This window comes from Trachypithecus francoisi, unplaced genomic scaffold, assembly GCF_009764315.1.
Source record: "Trachypithecus francoisi isolate TF-2019V2 unplaced genomic scaffold, Tfra_2.0 Lachesis_group6, whole genome shotgun sequence".
NCBI classification, from domain to species: domain Eukaryota; kingdom Metazoa; phylum Chordata; class Mammalia; order Primates; family Cercopithecidae; genus Trachypithecus; species Trachypithecus francoisi.
Window position 1 is genome coordinate 94,128,737 of NW_022681471.1, and position 22,059 is coordinate 94,150,795.

At 39.8% G+C, this 22,059-nt stretch overlaps 1 pseudogene across 1 annotated transcript; it reads right to left on the reverse strand.

The window, feature by feature from the left end:
- Window positions 1-1,482: 1,482 nt before the first annotated feature.
- LOC117078034 lies at window positions 1,483-3,307 on the reverse strand (annotated as a pseudogene). The gene has a single exon (XR_004434906.1). The product of XR_004434906.1 is annotated as an RNA-binding protein 39-like (transcript).
- Between the last annotated feature and the right edge of the window lie 18,752 nt (window positions 3,308-22,059).

Genomic DNA, 22,059 nt, shown 5'->3' on the forward strand with positions numbered 1-22,059 from the left:
GAAGTTATTGCAACCATTCGAGATCTCCACATCCTGGTCAATTTCCATTCTCCTCAACCAGCAGGAGGCCCGCCAGGCCCAGCAGCTGAGCCTTCATTCCTCTGTCAGGACAATGGGCATCAGTTTGACCTCTTGGAATCACTAAAAACAAACACTGAGTTGTGGTTCATCTCCCTGAATTCATTGGGGAGATGCTTCCATGAAACAGTGAAAGAGTTCAAGAACAGAATACTCAGAAAGAATGACAATTCTTTCTTTGGAGTGTAATTAAGAACACTGAGGCATCTAACAAACAACCATTTTCTTGTGCAGTGTTCTCACACTTAAGCATGCACCAGAATCCCCTGGAGGGCTTATTAAAACAGGGACGGCTGAGCCCCACGACCAGAGTATTTGAGTCCATAGGTCTGAGCTGCGGCCTGAGAATTGGCATTTCTAACAAGCTCCTGGTTGATGCAGATGCTGCTGGTCTGAGGAACACACTGAGAACCACCATTTTGGTGGACAGACACACAATTATAGTCCTTCTTCAAGGGGGGTAGGAAAGCTGCATGTTTTGTATTCATTTATTCACTGACTGATTCAACAGACTGGGCACACAGCCACTCCATACCCACATAATGGGTCGGATATGATTGGTTTACAATGAATGTGCCAAGGTTTCTTAAAACAATTATTTTGGCTTACTCAAGATGACATACCTTCACCCATTCTTGTTTACGCTATAGTAATTTTCTTTTTTCTTTCTTTCTTTTTTTTTTTTTTTTGCCTTTTTAAGAGACTTTTATTTGAGTGGCTCTTACAAAGATTGTTGCAATATGAAAGTCATTGTTTGATAGAAATATCAAGTTGTCTTGTCAAACACACTGAAGTAACCCAAAAATATATTTCAGAGCTTACAGAGCTTAAAAAGAGCAAAGATTATATGCAACCAGACAAAACCTATTTCTGCATTTCCTATTTCTTTCTCAGACTGCTTTGCTTACCAGACTCTCACTAAACATCTTCAGGAAATGCACGGATCATTTTGTTTGGAATTTTAAGACACACCAGAACACATAGTATTTACGAAGAAACTTTTACAGATAAATTAATTGAAAAGATACTACCAAGAAATATTATAATTTTGAAATCCCCCTTTCTTGCCAATTGATCAGAATGCAAGATGAGATCCTAACCAAACAGCCCTTTAGCTGTCTTGTATTCCCATACAGTAAATGTGTATTTCAGAAACCTGCTCAACCATTAGCCAAATATCAACATTAGTGAAATGTGAAATGTAACTGCTGTGTAAAAAGTTAGGCTTCTGAAACATTAAAAACATTACATCCTTGGTCTGCCTTTTTACAGAAAGCACATTTGTTCTCCTAGAGCTATTCCTATAGTTCATTAATTTTCTACACGAACATTCTAAAAGGCAGAACAAGAGAACAGTTTTTTATACAGTGGGATTTGCTCTTTAGGGAGAATGAGCACGCTGCATTCCAGTTAACATTTTTGTTTTTTCAAGGTAACAGGAATTGTATACAAATGACAGTAGATTCTTGCCTCTTTATTTTTATCTAAATAAAAGATAAGATGAATTCTCAAGAAAGAAGAAAAGTTATATACATAAGGGACTATATCTTCCTTCATCGTCTGCTTGGAACCAGTAGTTGTGTTGCTGTCATAGAATCAGGAAACAGGTTGTAGTAAGTTGGAAGAGGTACATATGCTGCTGTTATCATTTTACCAGCAAACCACCTACCATGCAATGCATTGACAGCATCAATAGTTGTAGCAATTGATGGGCACTTCACATACACATTGCCCTGAGCTGAATTTTTGTCCACATAAATATGATTAACTCCTCCATGTTTATTACATTCTTCAATCACATCGTCTTTAATCTCTGTATCCCACCCAACTTCTTCTGTTTGAGGGTTAAACATGTTAGAGAGTTGGAAACACTGTGTTGCAAGTGGCTGAACAGAGGCAGCTGCAGCTAAAGTTGAAGCTTCAGTCTGCTGGGAAAGTCTTGTTTGCAAATCTATAACAAAAGAGAATTCTGCCACAGCACCAAATGCCAAAGAGCCACTCATTTGTAGAGCTTGCTGTGCTGCTGGTGGAATCTGCAAACCTGTATCCTCTGCAAGTCTTGCCATTAACTGAAGACGACCAGTTGTTCCCAAATCAATTCTAGTCCCTTCCAGTTTGTCACTGTCCAAAAATGAACTAGTACTCGAAGCATCAGCATGTTCAGTAACATGACCAACTTTCATTGGCCTTCCTGCTAGTTCGAATCCATTAAATTGTTATAAAGTGTTTTTGGCACATTCTGAATCAGAAAATGTAATAAATCCATATCCCTTGGATTGACCAGTTTCACTGTTTATCATCAGCTGGATACTTTCAATCCTTCCGAAAGGCTCAAGGATTCCACGAAGCGTATCTTCAGTTATGTTAAAGTGTAATGAGTCCACATAAAGCCTCTTAGGCCCAGCACTTCCCTTTTGTACATTGTTTGCCATGGCTGCAGCTCTGTTTTTTTTCTGCCTGTGATGCCTGTACTATTGACTGGCACTCCTAAAACTCGTTGGCCAGTTAATCCTATTGCTAGAGGCACTGAGCTAACATCCACGAACTCCACGTAAGCAATTCCTTTGGAACGTCTTGAATTTCTATCAGAAATCATACTCACGTCTCGAGCCTTTCCTACTGTAGAGAAAAACTCTTCCAAATCCTTTGGTCGAATTCCTGCCGCCAGCTGCATACAGAAGACTATCCTTGCATCTCTTTCCTCGGGAGTTAGATTATCAACAGGTTCCCTCACAGGGCTCTTGTCTTTTCTGAACGGACTTTTGCTTCAGAAACGTCGTCTGCTTAATTTGATACTATGAGGCAACCTAATCTTTCCTCAGATGGCACTGTTAAACTTTGGTCCAGAATAAGGACTTCTGTAGCGGCCTCTAAATCGTCGATCTCGACTTCTGGAACGGCTCCGCCGCCTCTCTGCTTCGATTTCGCCTCCTTTCATGGCTTTTGCTCTTTTTCCTTTCTCTATCTCTACTTCACTTCCGTTCTTTACTTTTGCTTCTCTTTCGTTCACGACTACGACTTCTGCTCTTGCTTTTTTTCCCTCTTTTTGCTACGTTCTTCATGGCCGTTGGCCCTGCTCAACTGGTTCTCAGCCTTCTTGTAAGGAACCTCAAGCATTGCTTCAACATCAGTATCGTCTGTCATTTTCTCTAAACGCCTGTGCCGGCTTTCGGGCGCCTGTGGTGCTCGTGTTCGGGAAGAGACTGCGGCTGCTGCCACCGCCCCCGTCGCCGCTGCTGTTGTTACTGTTAAGTCCCTACGCCCAGGCCGCGGGACCGCCCAACCCGAATATCAGGCTGCGAGGATGGCTACGCCCGAGTGAATCTCAAAAAAACAATGGAATTAGAGAAGCCCACGCGGGACCAGGCGCGGTGGCTGGTGGCTCACGCCTGTAATCCCAGCACTTTGAGAGGCCGAGGCGGGCGGATCACGAGGTCAGGAGTTCGAGACCAGGCTAGCCAATATGATGAAACCCCGTCTCTACCAAAAAATGAAAAAATTAGCCGGGCGTGGTGGCGGGTGCCTGTAGTCCCAGCTACTCGGGAGGTTGAGGCAGGAGAATTGCTGGAATCCGGGAGGCGGAGCTTGCAGTGAGCCGAGATTGCGCCACTGCACTCCAGCCTGGGCGACAAAGCAAGACTCCGTCTCAAAAAAAAAAAGAAAAGAAAAGAGAAGCCCACGCGGGAAGAGCAGGACTGCAGCTTTGGCAGCTCAGGATCCACCCCTGTGACAGCGTCGGCAAGCTCCCTGGAATGGCGGCCCCTGCTTCACGCTATAGTAATTTTCTTCGCACATTCTTTCTTCAGAGAAAGTTCAGAGGTAAACGTCAGCTAGATTAAATTAAATTTAACATCAGCTAAATTAAATCATCATGCATTAATGGACTCCCATCAATCAAACCTTATTGCATTTAATGCAACAGTTTTGTATGTTTGAATTTAATTATCTGATGTGAGAGCGCTTTGCTAGTGCTGAATTCTACTGGTTAAATAATTTTCTCATGAATTCTTATTTACACTCTTAAATGGTCAGCATTAAAATGCAACCAAGGGTCAGTTATTCAAGAGATTACCTTCAAACCAAGAAAAGGCAATGTAGGACTCTACTGTAACGAAAGTATGCTTCTGTCAACACAGAGAGATCACACCAATTCTCATTAAACAGTTACTGCACAGGATAACATAAAATTATAAGGATGAAAAGATTCTTCCTTCTCAGATCTGTACCTTTCCAATCATTTTGACACTCCGGACAGGAGATCTCATATCCACCTACTTTTTTCACGTGTTCAGTCCATAAACACAAGCTTATAGGACAATTGGCTGCCACTCTCTGTGAAAAAAACCTCATATTTGATACTGATGCTTTGAGAAGGCTTCAGCAATTGAGGTTCATGTAAAATGTGAAATGTGAGGAGGCAGCCGGAAGTAGTAAAAGGAGCATGGGATATGGAGTCAAAAAGGTTTGAACTGTACCTTTGCAACTAACTCTCTTTACTGACCTTCTCCGACTTTTCACTTCATCTTCTTTAAGAGTAGAAAAAAGAAGAATAGCAATCGTAAGGGCACTTGTTGTGAAGTTGGAAAAAAATTTAAGCAAAAACTACAGCAAATTATGAAAATTCTATTACAAATTATAATTGTTTATAGGGTTAAATTTTGTTACATGTGTTAGACCCTGTCAATGAACATATTGCTTCTATTATTTTTGATTGATGGTTTTGGACTGTACCTAGCCATATACTGTATTCAGATAGATCTTCTTGGTTTTATTTTCAATGATTACTGCTTGACCATGAAACAAGGTAAATCTCATATGACCTATACCCGGAAAGAACTCCTTGCCCTAACCTCATTAGAACCATGATTTATGGGATATGTCATCCCAGGTTATATCCAAATGGACCTCAGAGAATACAACAGGTTACATCTGTTGGCACAACTTACACTAAACAGAAAATTGATGTTATCTATTGATTGGGACCTCCATTCATATGTTTTGGTCTGCTAGGGCTGCCATAAAGCATAACAGACTAGGTGGCTTAAACAACAGAAATCTATTTTTCTACAGTTCTGGAGGCTGAAAGTCTGAGATCAAATTATTGACAGGGTTGTTTTCTCCTAAGGTCTCTCTCTTTGGCTTGAAGATGGCTACTTTCTCCCTGTGTTCTCATAGGTCGTTCCTCTGTACATATCTATGTCTAAATCTTCTCTTCTTATAACAGTCCTATTGGATTAAGCACAACCCTAATGACTTTATTTTAGCTTAATTACCGTTTTCAAGAACGTATCTCCAAATATAGTCACTTTTTGAGGGACTGGGGGTTAGGATGTCAACATATGAATTTTGGGGGGGACATAATTCAGCCCATGATCCTATATGTACACCTATTACTTCTTATTTATGTTTTGGGACGGAGATAAAAATATTCTTATGTGAGTCCTTTTTATACTTAAATGAAGATAGTGTTTTCCAGGCCGAGGTGAGTGGAGGTCAGGAGATCGAGACCATCCTGGCTAACACAGTGAAATCCCATCTCTAATAAAAATACAAAAAATTAGCCCGGTGTGGTGGTGGGCGCCTGCAGTCCCGGCTACTCGGGAGGCTGAGGCAGGAGAATGGCGTGAACCCAGGAGGTGGAGCTTGGAGTGAGCCCAGTGAGCTGAGATCGCGCCACTGCACTCCAGCCTGGGCGACAGAGCAAGACTCCGTCTCAAAAAAAAAAAAAAAGATTGTGTTTTCCATGTATTCTGCAAGTGGCTTTGACCACCAGAGGGCTCCTGTATTTATGCAATGAAATGCAATTATAATACAATGACACTTTCAAGATTAAATATAAAGTTGATTATGAAAGTTAAATTCTTGGTATCTGTGTATCTTCAGTGAATCAATCTTTAAGCATCCCAATGCCTAACCTGATGATGATAACGATGATGATGATGACTGCATTTATTGAGTAGCAACTGTGAGCCACCCCTGTACCAGGTGCTTTGCATATATGATCTAATTAATATTCTGAACTTTTCTGTTACAGTCAATGTTTTGTATTATTTCAGTATTATAAATAAAGTATCTATGACTTGGAGAGGTTAAACAACACAGCTAGCAAGAGGCTAAGTGGAAATTTGAATCACTAGCATCATCGTTAGCACTAGTTTCATCATATAGCCTTTAGAAGACAGTTCCTAATCAGCTTCAAGGGGTTCGTGACCCTCCTGAAATACTACACAAAATATGCAAGTATGTGTACAGTGCAGAGACGAAACATCCAAATTTGTTGTTTTGTTGAGAAGCTCAGCTCCACTCTGAAGTCTAGGAAATGTAGATAGCATGGCAGTCAAAGTTGCTCTAACCTACCCTCCATATTTTTGTTTTCATTGCTTGATTCATAGTCCCTACAATCCCTCCTCTAAAAGGTTCTCTAATGGATAGATGACTTCTATTACCCCTTTAGTTTTATCAGTTGTTTTGTCCTGAACGTATCTGGCTGAGTTTTCCCTCCATATTATCTAAGACTCCTAGTTGCAAATAACAGAAACAAAACTTGTGCTGGGAAAGGCAGGAGGGGAGCTGGCCCCAGGAACACCCTAGAACCAAGGACTTCAACTCTAGCAGGACCATGACTCATCTTCCACTATAGACGAGCTTTTTCTATCTGATGGTAGCGTGGTGTAAATGTTTTAGGCTTATGTCCTCACAGTCTTGGTGCCAGAGAAGGAAAGAGAGCTCTTCCCTGTCAGCTCTATTTAGAAAAGTCCAGGGAAATGACTGATTAGCCTGGCTAGGAGCATGCGCCCATCCCTTGAGTAATCACTGTTCACAGGAAAGTGGCACTATGGATGTCCAGGTCTCAGTTACATGCTCTCACCTCTGATTAGGTGAGTGGGATAGCATTAAGGGCAGCTCCCTGAAATCACATGGATGAAGTTAGGGAGGAGCAGCCTCCCAAGGAAGAAACGTGCTATACCAGAAAAAGAGGGAAGAGGTGATGGGCCTACGAACTCATCAAAGATCCACCATAGCAGTGACTTTAACCACCACAGGCAATCCTTTCTCCTTCCTGCCTCAGAAAAGAGCACAGCAGAGCTGGTGGTTTGCAAGAACCTGAACCTAGAATTAAGTTCCAAGTTGACTTTGGCGCCTACATTCTCAGAATTTTTTGTTTTGTTTTTTATATAGAATTTTTTATATTGTTATACCTGGCAAAATTGAGCACTATTATGCATTTTAGCATTTTGTTTATTTTGGTACTCCAAAGCGCAGTTGCTAATGATATAGAACACTTTTTGTCCTATGATCTCTCTAAACATACAAACATCTATTATATATTGATGCAAGTGACTGGTATGGATGGACTTATTTTGTTATTGGTGCATTCTTGAGTCCCTGAAGGTCGCATGTATGCATGCCCATTGAGACCCACTTCTCCAGCTGGTGATTGTGGGTACTTTGCAACAAATCCCTGGACATAAACATTCTTTGGGAAAGAAGTTAGAGGAAAGAGGGGAGACCCCAATGTGGTGTTCTCCTTCTCTTTGTCTTCCAGATCTAAAGTTCTCTCTACTCCTTCTCCTCTTTCCACATCTAGTTTATAATCTCAGATCTTAGCATCTCCTCTGGGAAGCCTTCTTGGGCCCTCTGGGCCTGTATTAGGTCCTCTCCACTATACTTCTGTGGGTAGTGGAGACACTAGAGAAAGGGGTTGGAGAGGAGCTGCTAGAGCTTTCGGTTTTAGCTTTGATTGATGCCTCTTGCTTTCCCATATGCTTTTGGTCAAGGCAGCCTTTACTTCAGTTTCTATAAAGACAGAATTAGGTAAATAATAAGGCAACTCTTCTTCAATGTTTACTGTAAGTATACATGAGACAATATTTTTGATTTCATAGGGTGCTAGGCTGTGTGCATGAGGCTCTCAACAAATGCTAACAGGAAATACATGCAGTGGTAGAATAACACAGAAGAATAACCACTTATGAAAAGTTATCATATGTCAGCATTGTACTAAGTGCTTTATATGCATTATCTCAGTTCAACTTCATAGCAATCCTAAATGATATACATTATTGTTTTCATTTTACAGACAAAGTAACTGAATGCTCCACATCATTCAGCTAGTAAGTTGCACAGCCAGGACCTGAACTCAGACCTCACTGATTCTAAAACCTTAGCACATAGCAAACTGTTAAGACTTCTAAATAAATTCAAGAACAGTACAGCCTCATTATAAAGCTCTTCACTGTCCTCTGTATTTAGTTACATTTGGAATCTACTCGACTTGGCCTTCTCCTCTGTGTATTTTGTGATCATTGGAAATATTTCCCACTTTAAAACCCAGGATGCTTATTATCTGGGCCTTTTCTTTTCGCTCTCAGTAGAATTAAAACTCAAGTCTATTGTATCATTATTTAATATCTCATCTTTTCTGCTACAAGTCTTCAAAACACATTCTTGGATGTGTGAGGAAAATAATTAGGTCCAGGCAGACTACAAACTAGCTTGGTTTAAAAAAATTTTAAGAACATTACCTTGGATTGGGCACATACACGTGACATGCCATATTCAGTCTGATGATGATCTTCTATGGGAAATGACTGAGTCCACCCTGCCCTGCTACACTTTGTCCTATACCATCCTAGCTCGTCCATGCTCTAGTTTTCAGGGCTGAGAATTAAGTCTCTCCTTTTCCCCAGGGTTCTGAGCTGGTGATCACCCAGCTTTGTCTGCCCCATGCCTGCATCTCCAAAGAAAAAAGGTCAGAAACACTTTACTTTTTAATTTCTTTTTAAAGTGATGGATGCTACATTTCTAATGGCAGCTTTCATCCTTTATGAAAGTACTGAACCACTGAAGTAACGTGATTTCAATAGCAGCTATGTATTTCATTCACAAGATGATCTTTGCCTAAGTCAAAAAGCTTGAATAATTCCCCCCATCCTATTTTCATGATGTTTAAGTTTTGGCTTCCAAGAACTTCAGACAAAATACACAGACAGGGTGGCGTATCGTATGGCAAAATGAGCCCCAGGTCATGTATGCCAGAAGTCTGAGAAGAAAAAAGTCAAATGAAAACAAGTGTGTTGGGCCAAATAATAAGAAATAAACAGAAGTGAAGTCAAATCACAAACCAAGCCAGAAAAGAAACAGAAACCCCATTAAGAAAACACACTTAAGGAAATCAACAAAATGCGTAGCCAAAGGAACATCAAGAAGGTTGTTCCCAGATGGCCATCTCTCCTGGACAGTCTCCCCTTGGGGATGGAAAGTCTTCGGCAGGCAGCCAGACTAGGTGGCTTGAACCCAGAGGAGGGCACTACCCATGGAAGGATCTAGGTCTTGTTGACCTTTGGCAGCTTTTAGTAAGCAGAAGTCAAGGGATTGTTTCCTCAAAGCCCAACTCTTCTTAGGCCAGGCTCAGTCCTGAGGCTCCAAAGTGAAGGGCTGGGGAAATGAGGTATGGGGCAGAGAAATAAGGAGCCTCCTCATTTCCCAGAGAAACCAAGATACCGAGGAGGAAAAACAGTTTGTGTAAAGACCGTTTACTTTGTAGTTCCACAAGGCTGGGTCTGAGTCCTACTCCTCACTCATTCTGTGACCTGGGCTGATTCATTTTCCTTCTCTGAATCTCACTTTTCTCATCTGTGAAAGGGGAATGATAAGAGCACTTAACTAGCAAGGTTACAGTGGAAAGAAACGAGACAATATATGTAAAATGCTTAGAATTGTGCTCAGAATGGTATGTTAATGATTTTTAGGAGAGCAAGAAAGGGATATGGGGTTAACCAGGGAGTATCAGAAGTTCTATAAGCAATGAGGGAATAGTGGCTTGCCCAGGAATCTCTGCCCTTGTGAACATTTTAGTCACGGTTTTCTTATTCAGACTTTCTTATGAGTGCTACATCTCTCTGACTAGTAAGTCCTTTGGGACCTCCCGGAGAACAAATTTGCCATTCCCAGATACCCTCAGAATTGTCTGGGACAAATTCCCCGTGCAAAGATCAGGTGTGGTGTGAGTTCTCTGTGACTGACCCCAAAGATCCTGGCATCTCTGGAATTTCCTGGGTATCAGGAATTGGGTCCAGGGAACCAGCCACCCAGCATGGCTGGCTGCAAAACAAATACATGCACCAAAGAGAGAATGGAAAACAGCCACCACTCCTGTGGGGTTTCCCTGAGCTTATCTGAACCTTCATGGTCTCTAATGGCTGAATCAACATGCAGCACATGAATATAGGAAAAATAAAGATAAGGTAAAGAAAATAAATATTCACTCTGCCTTAATCTCAGTCAATTCCAAAGGGTCTATTTGCATTATCTATCTGTCTCAATTGTCTAGTGACAGAGGGGACACAGTTCCCTCAAACTGGGTGACTCCATCATTGGTGGAATATAAGAGGTTTTTTCCATAACATTTTTTCTTCCCTTCCTTTTATAGCAACATGGTTGTTATCTTAGCCAAGTTTAGTCTATTCTCTGTCAAGTAGGAATATTACTGCAGGGTGTATGAACAGTTTGGAATCCAAGTTTTTAAAGTTCCACACTGCAGATCCACCTTTTTTGTCTTAGAAGTTGTTGGATAATCAAAAATTATTTTATATTGCACACAATATGGGTCACATGGACATTTATCTTCCAACTATAGCATTCCTAGTAGCTCTTCATGGTAAAATTGTTAGGTAAGTGAATTTTTTTGACCCGTTTATACCTTCTTTTTGGTGTTTATTCCCTATCTAAAGCTTACCTCTTCCTCAGAGCCCCCAAACAGACCCCCCACACTTGCACTCCCTAGTTCAACTAGCCTTTCTTTACCCAACTTCTTTGTACAGTCAACAAAAATATGTGGGACCTGAGTTCCAGTCCCTCAATTCCAGGAGGTGTCTTGTTTAGCAAAGTGACAACTAACTAATTTGATCAATGAATCACTGCTAGCATGTGAATATCCATAATGGATATGTGCATAATCTCTCTTGGGGAATAGATTTCCATTTTAACAAGAGTTTTCTGAGGTCTTAATGTCTTAAGTTAACCCAAAGGAGTGGAGAGATGTTTGTATATACATTTGGGGTGCTGACTATTGCCTTCACGATGCTGATTGTTTGCAACCATCAAACATCATAATGTGTCTTGAAAAAACATCAGTTAAATCCTTGAATTGGGAGAGTGCATGTGGACAACATCAATGGTAGCCTGGCTATGCTACAGAAATACTCCAGAAGTTTTTGTCTTTTCAAAGATTTGTTGCTGCTATACTGTTGCTGCTATAAGGGTGACCTTGAGGATATTAGCAGAGTCACCATTAGAATTGACAAATTCAACGCTGCCTTTGTCATCAGCTAGCTTTGTGGTCCTGGGAGAGTCTCTTAACCTTTCTGGGCCTTGGTTTCCTCCTTTTATACTTGGAAGAGTTGGACTAAATAATCTCTAACATCCTAATAAACTTGAAAGTTCTATAATTTTAAAATCCATCGGTGAAGCCTGCTAGGGTGTTGACTAAGTGTTGAACACTGACGTATTCTCAGTAGGGTTACTTTAGGGCATTTTTATAATATCTCACTGGGGACATTGTTTTCTGTCTGCAGATTGCTATCTTGCCACAGAGGGTTCTTTTGCATTGCTCCAAGTGCTAAGTTACAAACCCATAAACAGTGTCTTAGCAGTTTTATCTCTAAAAGAACAATTGGATGGCCAGTGAGTATTTCTTCTACATGTCTTCAGTGTACTTATTTTAGTGGTACTTGATTCCAATCTGAAGTTTTGGGTTAGAGTATTTGTCTCTATACTTATTTTGGTCAGCAATTTTGTCGCTCCAGTTCAGAAGGTCACATCGTTGAACAACTGCATGGGAGGCACTTGAACTGTTTCAAACTTAGTGCCTCCACTTTAGTTCTTTTACCCCTCAAACTCCCAAGATAGTCTCCTGACAATTCCAAACATCATTTTATCTCCCAACATGGATCAATGTGATTTAAAATCATTGTTTACTCTAGATATGCCACTTCTGGATATATATCCAACACGACTGAAAGCAGAGTCTCTAAGAGATATTTGCACACCCATGTTTGTAGCAGCATTATTCACAATAGCCAAAAGGTGGAAGTGACCCAAGTGCTTTCCAACAAAATGTGGTATATACATGCAATGGAATATTATTCAGCCTTAAAAAGGGAGGAAATGTTGACATACACAACAACATGGATGCACCTTGAGGACATTATGCTAAGTGCAACAAGCCAGTCACAAAGAGACAAATGCTGCATGATTCCACTAACATGAGGTATCGAAAGTAGTTAAACTCTTAGAAACAGAAAGTAGAATGGTGGTTGCCAGTGGCTGGAGGGAGAGGAAAATCAGAGTTGTTTAATGAGTTCAGAGTTTCAGTTTTGCAAGAAGAGAAAGTTCTGGAGATTCGTTGCATAACAATGTGAATATACTTAACACTACTGAACTGTATGCTTAAAATGGTTAGGATGATCAATTGTATGTGTTTTTATCACAATTAAAAGTAAAATACAATTTAAAAATGTAATTAGTTTCTGCTACTACTTCAGGTTCAACAAATCTACCGCCAGGGCTCACTAGGTTGCTGTTTAGGCAAGCTGCTAAGAGCTGTGTCTGGTCACCTTGTTCCGTCTGTAGCATGTATGTCTATAATAACTCTCCTGGGTAATATATTCTGAATGCCAAGTTGAGCTCATAAGTTAGTGTTAAGTCTCAGCTTCAGAAATCTTGTATTTTTCACCTGTTTACCTCAAGGGAATGCAATTTTGGGTATAAGGCATACCCCAAGAGTGCTATCGATATTCTCTTGCAACTTTAGGCATCACCTCAGGGGCTAAGCAGGTAGCACTTCTATTGGAAACATCGACATAGCAATCACCCAAACAGCCCCCAAGAGACTTAAAGGATGGCACGAGTCTCATACTCTGTTTCATTCACTTTTTCACACATATGTGATGCTTAACAAATGTTGAAGTGTAAAGAGAAATATCTCCCACGGCCGGCTTCAAGGGTTTGAGATCTGTGTAGTCATACAGGGGTCCACCCTCAGAAGGGCCCTGCGCTTTGGTTTTATGTCCTGCTGTCATCTTCTTGAAATTCTTAATAACTTTACTTTTGAACTTACATTTTGTTAGTGAGGGCTGGTTGGACAATGGAGCATGAACATGGGTCGTGGAGACGCGAATGATATATGTGTGTGCTGTTCCTGGCTGCCCCGTTGGCATACAGAGTTTGCAATGCCTCTGAGCACAGAATTTCAGTGGAACCATCGTGTGTGTGAATTCACAGAGACTCACTCAAAGGGTGTTACGGCTACACTTGAGTAGGCAGGGGGACCATCAGCCCTGAGAAGCCACACTTTCCATTTGAACTGGAACTTGCTTTCCATGTGAACTTGCTTCGATTTCAGAACTAAGGCAATGCCATTCTAAGAAACATGGAGGACCAAGGAACCCCATCATATTCTTTCTTAGTTGTGTTACTTCCACATGTTAGCCAACCACTGAAAATGGTGCAATAGAAGGAAAGAGAATGACAAAGCAACACATTCCTTTTCCTTTTACTTCTTCCTTACTTCTCAGGAAGCCAAAGACTGAGTGTTGATAGAATGTGTACATATGAAGAAGTGAAATAAACACAGTTGAATTAGTTTTGTGCAGCATTTCCACTCTTTTGGTAAGAACAAAATACACATAAATGTATGAATGATGAAATACAAATTGTGTAATTTTTGGTGTTTCCACATATAGGTCAAATGCTCTTATATTTGCATTTATAACTGGCATCATGTAATATAAGATGAATGGTAAATGTATGCTAATAATTTAAAATTTTAATTTTTCTTTACTTAGAACGACATTAAAAAGCAAATGAGAAATACCATGACAATTCAAGAGAGAAACTGCAGAAGAAAGGAAAAAGCTTTATATATTTATGCCTTTAATGGCAAAATTTTTTCCTGTTTTTTTGAACAAGAGGACCTGCATTTTCATTTTGCACTGGGCCCTCAGATTATGTAGCTGGCTCTGATGTCCCTGTAGCATTTGGCTAGTTAGATTTCCAGGGAAGTGGTGAGAATTGTAAAAGGGCCTCTGTATTCCAGGGGCCTTTAAATTAAATTCGTGTCCCTGGTTCCAAGGACTAAAAAAACCTCAAAGACACAGTCCTTGCAAGTTTGTTTTTTGTTTTTGCTCCTCACCCATACTGAACGTACTGGACGTACGGTCATACCAGAGGGATTTGAATGAACCACTCACTTCCAAAGGTTACATGATAATCAATTTGCTTCTATAATATTAACTAATGGCACCTGTGCTAATAGTTACATGTAAAATTAAGTCTGGAACAGATGGAGTTCTAAGGCCAACTGTTGCCAGTCATGGAAAACCTGCCCTCCTTAAATAGCCTCTGGTGTAATTGTCTGCCTACACTCTGCCCACTTTTCAGGTTTAAATACAAGGCGACATTTGGTATGCATTTCCTGTAATAAAGAACCATGTGATGATTATTCCCAAGATGTTATTTTTAAGACTATTGTTAACTGCGGTCTGTCTTTGGTTTCTCAGTTAAGGAAAAAGCAACTTGACTCAAAGCATCACTTGATTCAAGTTGGGCAACCACAGGGGAGCAAGCTATTGTGACCAAAGTCCCTGAAGGAAAATCAGTGAGGACAAAATAAACTCACACTTTGCAGAGACTGAGGTATGACATGACTTGGTGACTCCTGGGAGAGATCAAATCTTACAATGCTGTGCAAAACACTGGATATGCAACTAACACATTAGGTTATCCGCTTTTATAACAGTCATAGGTAACTATTTATTATATAGTGATTTGAATATACCACCTCGTGGATGGGCAGTCAAGCCTTGATTTTTCTTGCTTTTCTGGTTTCTACTTTTATGATTAAAAATAGCTTGAAAAATCAATCATGTTGAAAGGTAATAGTTTATTTTTCTTTCAACATGAAAAAAGGAAATACAATGTAGATTGAAGCCATTAACTGAAAGAATAAGACACATGAACATTTAAATTGAAGAGTTTGTGATCGAAAAGGAGTCTGTCCTCATAAAGTCAGAACATGGCCGAGTTGGATTCATGCTCAAATATTCTGTCTTGTGCCCAAGAGGTTGGCACCAAAATAAGCAACAGAGATGGGTCAATGGATGCTAATACTTCTGGGGGAATGCTAAGAAATGCCTCAAAGTCTCATGCCCAAATCAAGGGTAAAGCATTAGTAGTAACATGGTTCCTAAAGGGTGAAGAAAGACCCAGACCCAGTTATATTTCGTGGAAGGCTTTGTTTGAGTCTACAAAAATGATTAAGATCCATTTACTTAGTCTTGGAGCGAACATTCCGAGATAAGCGTGTTTAATATTAAGTGCAGTTTATTTAAGAAGGTATCTGGCTGAGGTTAAGAGTAAGGCAGGGCCTCTTTAAATCTATATTGTATCTATAAAAACTTTAAAATTCAGCCAATGTTCATAATTAGTGTTAGGTTGAGCCATATGAAAATGCAGATGGAGATTTCATATGGTCTAACTTAATACTTAAATATTTATGCTTTTTTTAAATAAAAAGATACATCTTATATGCAAAAATAGAAAATGTGTTTTGACTGTGCTTTCATCCTGTTCTCCCTGGGTTAGTTGTGTGGATTAAGAGAGTCAGTTGTCATCTGTAGTCCTACCCAAGTTTCATTTGGTTCTGTATCACCCTTTCAGGCCATTCCAATGTGTAGTGATCAGTTGTAGGACACATTGCAATTAATTTATTATTAATGGTAGCTAAAGTTGTGATGTTTGTGGATTTTTTAACTTATTAAAATAAACCAGTGCAGAATCAAGGTTATGCCTATAATAATGATATCCTCAACCAATCGCACAACAATAGGCTTTCTTGAGTAGGGGACAAAAGGTTACCCTGGGAGTGATACCCATGGGGCAGGGCCACAGATGTGACCCTTCTATGACAAAGGTCATGGCAGAAAATTATTGGAAACAAATACTCAAAAAGAGCAGTATTCACTTAATAGCAGCTTTCTATATTGGTTATAATGCTGACTTAGAAAGTTGGTTCTCAGGTTTTTGGATCTCAAAAGAAAATTTGAGAACTGATATCAAGTTGTCACTTTTTAATTTTTTCAAATATGGTCATTAGAAATAGAACTTCTATGTATTATAACTACCATTTAAAAAGAGAAGAGACATGTTGACTTTAAAAACAGAGTGATTTTAGTTGTGGGAAAAACACATTGCATTGGCTTCAGTTTTCTCATTTTGCTACAAATTTAGAGAAAAATATCAGACTGGCTGAGGTTCATGGGCCAGTAGCCCAAGAGAGGCTAATTATCCTTTATAAGGCTAATAATCATCAACAACTGTTAAGCAACTTCTTATTCTAAACATTATGGTGAGAGCTTTATATACACCTTATTTCTGATCTCCAAGTTAGATACTATTATCTTCATTGTATAAATGAGGAAGTTGACACTCAAAGAGAAGTGACTCTCTCAAACCTGAACTTACAAAGTAATGGCAAAGTCTTGTCTTACAGCCTATAGAATTTCTAACGTATGTAATTAATAAAGTGGGTAAAGGATTTAAATATAATATCCAAAGTCTGGATTTTAAAGTGTTTTTAAACTGGAGTTTGTTTAGTCACCCATTTTTATGAGACTTTGCAGGCTCCCAGATAAAATTTTAGAGTTGTGCTTGTGAGTCAGAGAAGCCCTCGTCCTGAAGGGAGCCCTGCGAGAAGAGTTTTGTCTTAGATTGGGCTCCTCAATACCCGACATAAGGATTTGTGTGCAAGTGAATTTTTCAGGAAATGCATCCAGAAGTCAGTAAGGAAGTGGAGAAAGTAGGACAGCAGAAGAAAAGAAGCCAATTGAAGTGAGTTCTGAGGCAAAATCCCATAGAGGGTAGCTTTGGAGGGTAAGTTATGCCTCAGAGTTGTCTCAACACAGGGCTTGGGAGCCAGGTTTTCAGATTCCCATACCCATCTGTCATTAGCTAAGAGCTGGTCAGGTAGAATGAGAAGTAGGGTTGGGAGGGACGTGAAGTCCTAGACACTTCTGGCTGTCTACATGTTTGGGCAAAGTCCTTCAGTAGCTGGAGGGTAGTCTTGTGACAAAGAGCTCCAAATGCATTCCATTCTTGACCGAAAGCACACCACAGCCAGGAGATGGCATATGACAATGATAAAATGGGGTTGAGAGGATCAGAGTGGACACTGTCTACAACACATCTGAATTCAGAAACACCATGAAGAAAAGAGGCAAGAGCACAGCTTGGAGGAGCATTCTACAATTTCCAGGATGCCACAGAACTGATGACTGTCAATTACGTTCTTATAGAAAAACAATAGTCTGTTTTGCTTCATTCCCATCATTATCTCCTTAATTCCAAGTCACTTTCATCTCCTACCTGTGCCACTGCAGCAAACCTCATATCAAGCATCTACTTTTGCTCCTCTATGTTCATTCTCTACACAGTAGTCATGGTGATTTTTATAAATACAGTGGTGATGCTTGAGAATGACAGGTAGTGGAGTTGGAGACACTTTAATCACCACATAATCACCATTAACACCCTCAGTCCACCCTACTATTCTTTGGTAGGTACAGTGGACATTTTCTCAATTTGCTGTGAAGTGTTATGTAGTTTTACTCCATCTGTAGTAGTTCATTTTCACACTGCTATAAAAATACTAACTGAGACTGCGTAATTTATAAAGGAAAGAGACTTAATTGACTCTCAGTTCTGCATGGCTGGGGAGGCCTCAGGAAACTTACAATCATGTCAGAAGGCAAAGGAAAAGCACGACACCTTCTTCACAAGGTGGCAGGAGAGAGACAGAGCACAGGGGAAACTGCCACTTTTAAACCACCAGATCTCATGAGAACTTCCCCACTATCATGAGAACAGCATGAGGGAAACCATCCCATAATCCAATCACCTCCCAGCTTCCTGGACGCGATGGGGACTGCAATTTGAGATAAGATGAGATTTGGGTGGGGACACAGAGCCAAATCATATCACCTCCTCCCATCTTTCTCTGAAGATGGTTGTAGGTGTGTGGTCTTATTTCTGAGTTTTCTATTCTGATCCATTGGTCTATATGTCTGTTCTTGTCTGTTCTTGTACAGTACCATGCTGCTTTGGTTACTGTAGCCTTTTAGTATAGTTTGAAGTCAAAAAAGCCCAACTCTTATCTAAAGAACATATTGATACTGAATATGGAATCATCTGTAGAGTCGAATGTATCCATTCATTTTCTTTTTCTGGATCACTGAAAGTACACTATTAACATCCTTGAAAAATTGAGTCCTGAAACCCATTTTTTCCATCCTATTTGGGATCCCAACATAGGAGAATTGTTCTAAATTAATTCAATGGGAATTGATGGTTGTTTGGCTCATAGAAAAAGTTGGTTCAATCTGGGAATCATAAAAATGATTCATACATTTCTTAAACATTTAAATTTAACTCAAAACATGTAAATTTGCATTAGTCTCCCAATCCTTTGATGAAGGGCCAAGGCTTTTTCTTGAGTATATTTTTCTTGAATGTATTTTACAGATGAAACGGAGAACACTGGTTAATCTGGCCAACCTGTTCAGGAGTGATTGATCAAGAGAACTTTTACTACATAATGCTTGATATTAAATGATTGTAATTATTAAGAATATTAGCTGCCTCCATCAGTGGATGGCAATAATTGATGTTAACTCTCTAGCAATGGAACATTCTTCTATATTAGTTAGTCTTATCTTGGTTCATGGATTCTGTTGAAAATCTGATATGTTATAGACCTTCTTATCAGAAAGATGTATACTCACATGTATGCATACAAAATTGTAGAGTTTTTTATCCCTGAATCTCATTTGTAGATTATTTATTCATAAACTCTATGTTACAGTATTAAAACACACAGAGTAAAATGTAACTAGGCAGTACACTGGCTTCTCATTTTCTAATCAAGAAAATAAAGCATGTAGTATATTTGTCTAATAAAATTGATTGATCATAAATGCCACTGTCTGGCTCCTTGGGAAAAGAAACACTCACAAAGACACACCCACATTTGCTCAGTTCCCTTCAGAGAATGGCAAAAATCATGTCAGTCTGATTCATCTTTCAGGAAGGAAGAGGGAAGTACAGTGTAAAACCACAACCCAGGCCACAGTGAGGACTTGGTCCCAGAGTGCAGCAGAGGTTGGGGCCATTCAAGGGCAGAGTAGTGGCTGTTAGTTGAGTAAGGACTGTGTCACCAACCCCCAGATGGGCACAGCTTACTGGTGCCTTGGCAACCATCCACGCCAACTCATTCCATTACTCAGTCCCATCAGATGTAAATTTTTACGGAGTTACAAGCAAGAGACCATTCTCTCATATCTACTTTCAACTCTAGGAGGAGCAAGAATTGCTTTCCTGGCCTTGATTAGCACTCAGGTGGTTGGCGCCAAGAGCCTTCCTCCCTCATCCTGAAGAAGATAAAACTTGAACTCATCATGGTTAGTGCCTACAAGTTGGTGATAAAAGCTGGGTGGGAATCCAGCCCTTCTACTGTTCTTCCCATGATCTTGCTACTAAATCCCACTGCTTCGGGCCATGATGATGCATTTGCAGTTTGGCTAATTATAGTAGAGTGACTTGAATATAAAAACATTTCAAGGACTTTTTCATTCTCCTCTTACTGATTCTCCTCACTTGTTCCTCTGTTCAGAAACAGCTTTGAAGCCCCAGACTTAACTTCCAAAATGAATGATATTAATGCTTCTGTTTCCCAGGTTTGACAAATCATTCTGAGTGAGGTTGAGTTTCATTTCTTAAGAGCTGCTACTAACATTGCACAGAGTGCTGTAAACCCAAAGTCAAGTGGTTAGAACTTGAAATCAAGTACAAGGCAGCTTAAAAATGTTGCTAAAGATCACCTCTTCATTTTGCTATCTTTTAATTAAGCACATTGAACAGTGACTCATTCATTTATAGAATAACTTAAAATTGAATAGGTGATTATGTACAAATTAAGGTGACAATTGGTAGGAAGCTTGGTTCTCAAGTACCAATCCTTGAGCTGAATATGACCTGACTTGGGAGTAGGAGTGGAGGAAAGCCAGGAGGAGAAGAAAAGATTTTTATCTGTGCTTTTGGCCACAATGGAAGTAGAATAAAAATGGGGATTGTGGTAGGCAAGATAATGCCCCCTCCAAGATGTCCATGTCTTATTCCTTGGAAACTGTGAATACGTTATGTTACATGGCAAAGGGGAATGAAGGTTTCAGATGGAATGAAAGTTGTTATCAGTTGATCTTAAGATTTGGAGATTGTCTTGGATTATGTGGTCAGCCCTATGTGATTACAACGGTCCTTAAAAGTGGAAGAAGGAGGCAGAAGGGGGAAGTCAGAGGCAGATGTGACTCTGGAAGAGGTCAGAGTGAAGTGATGTGAGAAATACTGAACCTCCTGTTGCTGGCTTTGAAGATGGAAAAAGGTTTCATGACCAAGGAATGCAGATGCCTCTATAAGGTGGAAAAGGCAAAGGAAATATTCTCTTCTACAATATCCAGAAGAAATGCAGGCCTGTACATACCTTGATTTTAGCCCAGTGAGACCCGTGTCAGACTTCTAACTTACAAAACTGTAAGATAACACATTGGTGTTCTTTTAAGCGCTAGGTTTGTGATCATCTGTAACAGCAGTAAATATAAAAGGAATGCCTAGAGTGATGAAAGTAAGGACTAAGGAGATGGTCCTATTTTAGGTCTGTTTCAGGCGGGCTATTGCCAGCAAGTTAACTGAGGAAGATAGATACATCAAGAGTTGAAGACACACTGGAGAAGGTGATTGTGAAGCAAGGAAGCTGGAAGCTGAGACTCGGGGACTTTGGAGAGGGGACAAAACCTAAAGATTCAAGGACCCTAATCACAAGTGACCTCAGATTGACCAGAAGACAGCTAAACTGAGCTTTGGAAACTAGCAGGTGTGATGACTTTCTGTGTTGCTAATTTCTTTCTCTCTCTTTCACAAGGAACCAACACATAAAATAGAAATAGCCCTGAACTTAATATTTTCTTTCCAAAGAATCACACATGACAAAAAACAAGATACTTTTACAAGAAAAAAAACAAAAAACAAAAAACAAAAAACATGACTCAACATAAATGAGGAATATCAGTTACACAATGTGGAAGATATGGCTAGTTGTGCCTCCATGTTTGCTTTTCTCTTCTTCCTTCCTAAAGGAATTTTTCGGCTGGTAAGGGCTACCCAGCCTCATTTGCTTAGAGGTATGACCGTATTACTAAGTCCAAGTCAATGGCATGTGAATTGGACTAATATGTAGAAACTTTTAAAGGGAAGATGTCTACCTGTCCCATTTCCTCCTTTCCACTGGCTGGAATGAGGATGGAGTGTGTGCTATCTTTGCCCCTGCAATGAAGACACTACTCTGGGGATATACAAAATTAACTCAAGATGAATTAAAGACAAAAATTAACTCAAAATGGATTAAATATTTAAATGTAAAACCTGAAACTATAAAAACCCTGGAAAACAACCTAGGCAATACCATTCTGGACATAGGAATGGGCAAAGATTTCATGACAAAGTTGCCAAAAGCAAAAATTGGCAAATGGGATCTAATTAAACTAAAGAGCTTCTGCACAGCAAAAGAAACTATGAACAGAGTAAATAGGCAAGCTACAGAATGGGAGAAAATTTTTGCAAACCATCCATGTGACAAAGGTCTAATATCCAGTATTTATAAGGAACTTAAACAAATTTATAAGAAAAAAACAACCCCATTAAAGAGTGGGCAAAGTACATGAACAGACACTTTTCAAAAGAAGACATGCATGTCATGTAGCCAACAATTATATGAAAAAAAGCTCAACATCACTGATCATTAGAGAAGTGTAAATCAAAACCACTATGAGATGCCATCTCACACCAATCAGAATGGCTATTACTAAAAAGTCA